Source organism: Schistocerca gregaria, chromosome 5, assembly GCF_023897955.1.
Source record: "Schistocerca gregaria isolate iqSchGreg1 chromosome 5, iqSchGreg1.2, whole genome shotgun sequence".
Lineage (NCBI taxonomy): Eukaryota > Metazoa > Arthropoda > Insecta > Orthoptera > Acrididae > Schistocerca > Schistocerca gregaria.
Genome location: NC_064924.1, coordinates 188,824,912 through 188,834,637, shown reverse-complemented (window position 1 = coordinate 188,834,637; position 9,726 = coordinate 188,824,912).

Here is a 9,726-nt window from a genome sequence, read left to right as displayed (position 1 = left end):
ATGAACACTTGTATCGACTGTAGGTTACAAGAACAGAAACAAATGCTTAATTACGTCCCTCAGTTGTTTTTGTGAAGCGTACGCCATCTTTTTTGTTATAGAAGCGAGCCAAGACGCACGCTTTTATGCGATCATGCTTTTACAGCAGATTCATACGGCACACTCACCATCATTACCATTCATATTTTGTAGAGGCGCAGTCATACTACGCGCACCTGCATATTGTTGCGTATAGCAACTGATTTAATGTAGGTGTCATTGTAAATTTATTGTTTTTGTGTGATACTGAATGTAGTGATATTACTTAGTATTTGTTTCATTTTATGTTAAAATTGATCCTCAGCTACACTGCGACTTGACATGCGAAAGGTTCCTTGTTCATTAAATGCATATAAATAGTCCACTACGAACCATTCCACCGGTGAGTAAATGTCTTCGAAGTGCGATAAAAGAAGTTTTTATTTGAAGAGATATACATTGTGGAGCAAAAGAATCACAATAGACCTTACACATAAAGCCATTGTCAAACGCGCCTAACAAGAGTAATGTATTAACAAACATTATTTAATTAAGAAATTACTTAATTATTTTAGTAAGTGTGGCTCACTCCCTAGAATTTGTCCATGAACGAAACCGTTAGAATTAATAACAAAAAATTTCGAAGTTGAATTTAATCACTAGAGCTTATAGAAGTTAATGTACCTTCAAATCAATGATACAACCAATGACTATCACATATTAGTTTACTACAGATCGTGTTTCCTAATGCTTCAACGATTTCAAACTTTAATAACGCACACTAAAAACAAGATTCAGCGACGGTGGCGCTCTCCATTAATAGCACCAAGTTCCATCCAATATACAGGTGAGTAATGATGTCGTAGTGGTCGAAGCAGCATCGAGCATTGGCGTACAATGCAATTTTTAGTACGATGAATCGGTACTGAACATGAAACGTGCCTTTTGTAAGCATTTCAACATTCAGCCACAGTATCCAATTCCTGCACGTGGAGCAATACTGAACTGGCTAAGAAACTTCCGTGAAACTGCCACTGCATCCTGTCGAAAGCCAACCGGACCTTGGAAAACCGTCCGAACTCCCGAGAACATCGAACGCGTGAGTAGCACTTTACAGGCAGCCCCTTGACGTTATTTATGAAAACCTGGTTTTAACAAGACGGCCCGAAATATCACACATCCAACAAGACCTTGGAAGTTCTCCGTGAGGCCTATGGTAACCGCATAACTTCCACTCGCGCTTGTGTTGAATGGCCGACTTGCTCGCCTGGTCTAACCGTGCCAGACTTCTATATATGGAGTTATCTGAATGTGCGCGAGGCTTGCAACAGTTAAGAGATATAATGCATGATGAAATGTATAGAACTCATCTATCAGGTGTGCTCAAAAACTGGGTAAAACGCCTCGTGTTTTCTATAGCCGCGAATGGTCGTCATTTGTCCGATGTACGAGGACTGTTCGGAAAGTAAGTTCGAATCGGTCGAGAAAATTAAATTTTTTTCTGCAACTGTTGTTGCACTTTCCATTTACTTCCCTACATACACGCAGCTCTGGCCCAGACACGTGTCGTAGCGTTGTAGCAACTTTCCAATACCCTCTTCACAGAAGGCAGCCGCCTATGCTCTCTGCCACTTCTCTACACTCGTCTGCAGTTAACAGCCTGTGGCAAAATGCTATCCTCATAGGGAGCGGTTCATGGAAGCAGAAATAAACACCAGAGGGAGCCAGGTTTGTGGGTGATGAAAGACTTCCCATTGACAACACTTCAGGTTCGTCCTCATCGCCCCTGCAGTGTACGGCCGACGTTTATCATGTACAAGGAAATACATAGCAGGTACGATGTGTGGGGTGCATGTAATCACGGGGAACATCGCAACAGCCAACCATACTTGGTGGTAGACGCTATTGTTCTACGCATGTTTACATGGTCACTGTATGCTCAGAAATGAAAAGAGCGATGTGACAAGATCGATAGGCGTACTATACACACTGCAGAACATGTCTGTGGAAAATCTTTTTGGATTTTCGCTGTAGTTCCCATTTCACTACCTGCCGGGCCTTACTTTCCTAATATCCCTTGTAGAAATGTGGTATTACAATTACGAACAATTTAAATTGGAAGGAAGACATAGAAAATGTTGTGGGGAAAGCAAACCAAAGACTGCGTTTCATTGGCAGGACTCTTAGAAAATGTAAGAGACCTGCTAGGGACACTGCCTACACTACGCTTGTCCGTCCTCTTTTAGAATTCTGTTCCGCGGTATCTGATCCTTACCAGATAGGATTGACTGAGTACATCGAAAAGGTTCAAAGAAAGGCAGCACGTTTTGTATTATCGCGAAATATGGGAGAGACTGTCAGAAAAATTACACAAGATTTGGGCTGGACATCATGTCAAGTCGCAGCGTAGCTGATGATCACTTTTAACATAAAATGAAACAAATACTAAGTAATATCATTACATTCAGTATCGAAATATAGTCGTTTTTCGTTGCGACGGAATCTTCTCACGAAATTCCAATCAACAACTTTCTCCTCCGAGTGCGAACAAATTTTGTTGACCCCGAACTACATAGAGAGAAACAATCACCACGATAAAATAAGGGAAATCAGAGCTCGTAAGGAAATATATAGGTATTCGTTCTTTCCGTGCGCTACACGAGATTGGAATAATAGAGAATTCGGAAGGTGGTTCGATGAATCCTCTGCCAGGCACTTTAATGTTGTTTGCAGAGTGTCCATGTAGATGTAGTACTTGTAGATGTAGATGTAGATGCAGTATTTCTGAAGCAAACCTGATTAAATGTTTTACCTTGTGTAAAATGCTTAACTTCTTTTCACAATTACTTTGTATGTTATTCAATTTTGAAATCGTCAGTACGTTGTGAAACACCCTGTACTTGCTGTCAAATTTAGTTTTTAGGGAACGACACGCTCTCAGACTCGCCGTATTTGCTACGTCGAAAATGGCAGTTGCATGATGTCGCACCCTCTTGCACATTTCTTTCTGCGAATTCGCTTGTGTCCAAGCAAGATAGCGAAATTCGGCACTGTCGAGGGCGGCTGAATAATAAAACAAAGCACAGCGCCTCAAAAATTTCAAAGGCTGAGCCGCACATACTAGAAAATCGAGCAGCTCACGAGGAGATTGTCTGCCTTCAGCAGGAGGCCCCAGCCGCCATTAGGGGCAAAAGAGCTCCCCGCGAAACGCGGCCTGTGCCTGCAGCGCCAGGTCTGCAGTCGGTGACAGCCACCGGTGAAATGGCGCCGGGTCCCCAGTACGCACTCCGCAGGCGGAGAAATTTGATTAATTGCTACGCGGCGACGGACGGCCAGTTGCGTGAATGTGGCCGCCTCCGCACCCCACGCCAGCGGCGCCTCGGGCTCGAGCCGCCTCATTCACGCCATCAATCTTGCGGCTCGCCCCTCTCCAGTCCAAGCTGCTAACGGCCAAGTTCCGCCTGACTAACGTACGCGTCCGCGTCAGTGCTGTCAAAAGATTAACGTTATCTGGGAAAGGCTATCCCAGTGCGATTTGGTGCAATCATAGTACAGAAGTACACTAACTGATCAAAAGTTTCTGGACGCCTATTAATGGACATTAATAGGTACCTTCCACCTACGTGACGGCTTGAACGTTGCTGGGGACACTTTCACAGACGTGTCTGAGTGCCTGCGGAGAAGTGGCAGCCCGTTTTTCCCCAGGAGTCAAAACCAGACGGGACTGATGTCAGAAACTGGGTCTGGAGTGAAGTAGACGTTACGCTTCCCAGAGGTAGACTGGCCAGTCCATTTCTGAAATGCTGCCGTTTGCAAACCACTGTCTTAAAGAAAAAGCCGGCTCGGGTGGTCGAGTGGTTCTAGGCGCTACGGTCTGGAACCACGCGACCGCTACGGTCGCAGGTTCGAATCCTGTCCCGGGCATGGATGTGTGTGATGTCCTTAGGTAAGTTAGGTTTAAGTTCTAGTTCAGCAAGCAGTAAAGGAAACAAAAGGAAAGTTCGGAGTAGGCACTAAAATCCACGGAGAAGAAATTAAAACTTTGAGGTTTGCCGATGACATTGTAATTCTGTCAGAGACAGCAAACGACTTGCAGGAGCAGTTGAACGGAATGGACAGTGCCTTGAAAGCAGGGTATAAGATGAACATCAACAAAAGCAAAACGAGGATAATGGAATGCAGTCGAATTAAGTCGGGTGATGCTGCGGGAATTAGATTAGTAAATGAGACACTTAAAGTAGTAAATGAGTTTTGCTATTTGGGGAGCAAAATAACTGATGATGCTCGAAGTAGAGACTGGCAATGTATAGACTGGCAATGGCAAGGAAAGCATTTCTGGAGAAGAGAAATTTGTTAACATTGAGTAGTGATTTAAGTGTCAGGAAGTCGATTCTGAAACTATTTGTGTGGAGTGTAGCAATGTATGGAAGTGAAACATGGACGATAAATAGTTTGGACCAGAAGAGAATAGAAGCTTTCGAAATGTGGTGCTACAGAAGAATGCTGAAGATTACATGGGTAGATCACATAAATAATGAGGTGGTATTGAATAGAATTCGGGAGAAGAGGAGTTTCTGGCACAGCTTGACTAGAAGGAGTGATCGGTTGGTAGGAAATGTTCTGAGGCATCAAGGGATCACCAATTTAGTACTGGAGGGCAGTTTGGAGGGTAAAAATCCTAGAGGGAGACCAAGAGATGAATACACTAAGCAGATTCAGAAGGATGTAGGTTGCAGTACGTACTGGGAGATGAAGAAGCATGCACAGGATAGCGTGGAGAGCTGCATCAAATCAATCTCAGGACTGAAGACCACAACAAGAACAACAACAAGTTCTAGGGGACTGATGATCTCAGACGGTAAGACCCATAGTGCTCAGAGCCATTTGAACCTTATAGAAAACGCTTTATAACAGAGTGCAGTGCCAAACTCAATCAAACAACAATCTTCTCCGAGATGATTCTCTACTATGCTCAGTACACAGTGCTGTAAGTCTGTTTATATCCTTCTGTATTTAGAATTTTCTGGCCGTTTGGTAGTCTTCTAGCTGTGAATCACTCCTCGACACTCTGCTCATATTCTTGTCGCTTTTGCATGATCCCATATTTTGAGTTTATTTCATGAAATCTATTGTCATGTAACGTGCCGACCATAGCGACGTCACTTTGCCCTTCTGTTTCTTTAACATCTGCTAATTTCCGTGCACTGTTACGTATTCGTTCTTCTTCAGTTTTTCATATTTAGTGAAGTCAAGGTCTTCCTTTCTATTTTTACACATTGTTACGACAACGCCGCCTTCTTACTCGCCGACCTTCTCAGGGATAACGTACAAGTTGTCAAGCTAAATAAAATAATCTTTTCGGAAAATAGTGGGCAGACTGCGAAACAACTCGAGAATTTATTTTCTGTTTAGGACAACAACTGTCGTAATTTCTGCCCTTTCCCGTATTAACACTGCTAGCTGGTAAGAATGGCCGAGAATGTGACAGAGACATGTACAGTGGAATGGATGAGCGATCAACTAATGACCTCATGATACCTGCCGGCTGGAAACTCGTTATTCCACTCAGTATACAAGCGACAGATTGCTGCAGACCGATGTCCTTATGGTTTGTTGAGAATAATCATTTTTGGGGTAAGATGGCTGCATTGGTGGTAGACTGTAAATCTACTTATCAGATATTTTCTCTCTTACCATACTTCGGTCTTAAATTCAATTATGATTCTAGACTGCAATTCTACATGTGTAAAGTTTTACTAAGGCCTAAAAGAACCCACTAAGAGCGAGAGGTCCACGGGCCGATATATCTAACATGCCCACTTAAAGGCCGGTCGGAGTGGCCGTGCGGTTCTGGGCGCTACAGTCTGGAACCGAGCGACCGCTACGGTCGCAGATTCGAATCCTGCATCGGGCATGGATGTGTGTGATGTCCTTAGGTTAGTTTGGTTTAATTAGTTCTAAGTTCTAGGCTATTGATGACCTCAGAAGTTAAGTCGCATAGTGCTCGGAGCCATTTTGAACCCACTTAAAGACTGAAATGATCGTATGGCATTGTAGACCGGGAGGCCGCATGCCGGGGAGTTCGGCCGCCGTATTGCAAGTCCTTTTTAGTTGACGCCACTTCGGCGTCTTGCTCGTTAATGAAGATGAAAATGCTGATGAAGGACACTCAACACCCAGTTCCCTGCCGGGAATCGAATCCGGGCCCCCTGCGTGGTAGGTGGAAACGCTACCGCTACTCTACGGAGATGGACACTTAAAGACTTAACCTTCGTAGATCACACAGATTTCTGTAGATTAATGTGAACAGCAGCTGCTACTCAAATGGAAAATACTAGCCGAGATCTAAGCTCACGCAGATGACCCTTTCTTCCTCAATTTTTATGACTGATTTATTGCGGCCCGCCACGAATTTATGTCGTACCATCCTCTTCACCACAGACAGCACATTCAGCCTACGTCATCAATTATTTACTGTATCAGTACCATGGAAACTGTTTTGTGATGCTCAAAACGTGATTTATCATCCTGCTCCTTCCTTTTGACAGTGATTTTCGCGCGTTCTTTCTTCCTATATTCTGCGAGAACTTCCTCATTCATTTAGCATTCCATCTAATTTTCAATATTCTTCTATAGCTGGTATTCTCTTCGTTTCCCGTTTCCTGTAAGCAAATAATTCATTACTACACAATTCTGTGCTCCAAACGTAATTTTTCATTAACTTCTTTCTTAAAATAATATCAATTTTTAATATTAGTAGACTTCTCTTGGCTGTTAAATTTCCCGGTATTCTCTTTTCTGATACTCTCAATCCATATCCTTTAGTCACTAGGCTTTTAGTTTCATTCAATTGAATCTGTAATTCTTTTTCATCTAGGATAACACTCTCAACACCGAATCGTATGAGTGATACCACTCCACCGTGAATTTTTCTCTCATCTTTCAAACTTTCTTTTAATTCCGTCCTTGCTTCTCCGACGTAGAGAGTGAATAGTGGGGACGAAAGACGCATGCCTGCCTTTCACGTTTTTCAGTAGGGCACTGCATTCTTGGTTTTCCCTCTTGGTGCTTGCATCATTTCGCATTGGTGCTTGCATCATTTTACATTGTCAAAAGATTTTTATAGACCGACAGATCATATGACAGATCATATGAAATTGTCTTGATTTTTCTTACGTCTATCTCGCATCACCAACGGCAACGTCAGCATTGCATCTCTGGGTGTTTATCTTTCCTAAAGCTAAACCGATCGTCATCGAACACAACTTTAATTATCTTTTCCATTCGTCTGTGTGTTATTCTTGCAGGATGCATCAGTTGTTAAGCTGATTGTGAGATAATTATCGCACTTGTCATATCTTGTAATCTTTGGAATTGTGTGGATATTGTTTTTTTTCGATAGTCTCGTCAGACTCATACATTCTACACTCGATAGTAAATAGTCGTTTTGTTGCCATTTCCACCAATGATTTTACAAATTCTGATGGCATTTTATCCACCCATTCGGCCTTATTTGATCTTAATACGTCCAAAGCTCTTTTAAATTCCAGCTCTTCCTCGTCGGGTCGAGGTTTTTCTTCTGTCACTTCTTCGGAAAAGTCCTATCCCTCATTGTGGCCTCCCAAGTACTCTTTTCACCTATCTGCTCTCTGCTCTGCAAGAAAGTATGAACGCAATATCAACGAACATTAGAGATAAAAAATGAGGTTGCGCTGTTTTAAACGTACACGACCTGATGAAAATTATCCACACACACTATGTAATGCGGTACTGACCACGGAATGTCACGAGAAGCAGACGCGCCAGTTTAGAAGGTCAGTTGTCAGTAGACAAGCAGCAGCAGCTTAGTAGGTCAGTGTCGAGTACTCAGTAACTTAGAACTATGACTAGTCATTGTATGTCACTGAAGTTAAAAAACTATCAGGGACATTCAAAACAGCTTAAAGCTGCCCAGATCGACTTTTTGTTATGTGGATTCCAAGTGGAAATGCGAAGAAAAAAGTACAGCAAATGAAGACCAGGCAGATCTTATTTACTGATGGACAGGCAACGTTGAGCATTGCGGTGGAAGGCCGTACAAAACCGCATGAAATGAGCGAATGGCATCACTCTTGAGTTTGAAGAAGCTACCAGCAATACTAGCAACCGTAGGGGGTTAAAAGGAATTTGATGCAGTGGTCGAGCACCTCCTCATCAGCCACATATTTCCGTGCTCAGTGGTAACAGACGCCTGAAGTGTTGCAAAGAGCGATACCACTGGACAGTGAATGACTGGAAACAAATGATTTCTACTGATAACTCAGACTGTTACCGATGGCAGTCCGACGGGAGGATTTGCCTGGTGAACGTTACCTGCCGTCATATGTAGTGTAAACAATGAAGAAGTGAGGAAATAGTAACACCGTATGGAGTTGTTTTCTTTGGTTGGAGTGTGTTCCCCTTATTGCTCTTAAAAAAGGGAAAATTCTGAAGGATTTGAATATACGTACATCACTGTGTATTGCCTACCCTAGGGGAGCATTTCGGAGACGATTGTATCAGCATGACAAAGCACTCTTTCATAGAGCCGCGGCTGTTGGGAAGTAGTATGTGGACAACAAAGATTAGGGTGGACATCAGTCTGCAAGTGTTTGCTGATGGCCTTTTAGTATAAGGGGAAACTATCGTCGTTGAGTGACTGTAGAGGTTTCAAAATTGGTTCAAATGGCTCTGAGCGCTATGGGACTTAACATCTAAGGTCATCAGTCCCTTAGGACTTAGAACTAACTATTTAAACCTAACGTAAGGACATCACACACATCAGTGCGCGAGGCGGGATTTGAACCTGCGACCGTAACGGTAGTGTAGTTCAGACTGAAGCATCTAGAACCTCTCGGCCACAGCAGCCGAGCGAGTGATGACTTTCTACTTCATTTGATGTATGGTGGTATGCTCTGAAGGTAGCAAAATCTAAGTTAATGCAGATGATAGGAAAAACAACCAAATAATATTCGAATGCCGTTTTAGTGTTATCCTCCTATGGATGCATCTAAAATTCAAGCACACGTAGATTGGTCAGTTACAAATCAAATCTACGCAAATCAAGAAATAGGAGATATGTTGCACAGGAAGCTTAAAGGCAAGTACCCATCGGCAGAAGCCAGGAATTGGCGTCGTGCCGTCGCCAAGTGTCAGAAACTTGTGACTATTCTGTGACGGAGCGGACTGTCACATTTTGACGAATTCCAGTAACAATTACTGCAGAGTTTATTGAGAAGCAACATTTTGACTTCATGAATTTCATAGACGACATGATACTGCAGAGGAGAGCAGCTGCAGAGGAACTTAGACAGTTTATTAAGTGGGTAATAACCCAGACAGTGATACGTTACACGAAAATTGAACTTGAGCTACAGGAGTTTTGTATAAGTGAAGCTGAACACTCATGAAGCTGTAATACAGACAGTATAATATAGAATGTCCTGTCCTCAAGACAAGAAGGCACTTCCTCATCATGTGAGGAATCACACCATATGAAGTTCGTGAACTTCGTTCAAGGAGAGACCAAGTGGGTATCACCTGCATGAACCCAAGCTGCGGAGGCTGCTGGCAGAAGGGTTGTTATCGGTGCAGAAACGCCTGCAACTGAAATCTTACCTACTTGTTATCTGTGCAATCAGACGCCGCATCTATATGAAACTCCTGCCAAGGGTTATGATGAAGATAATC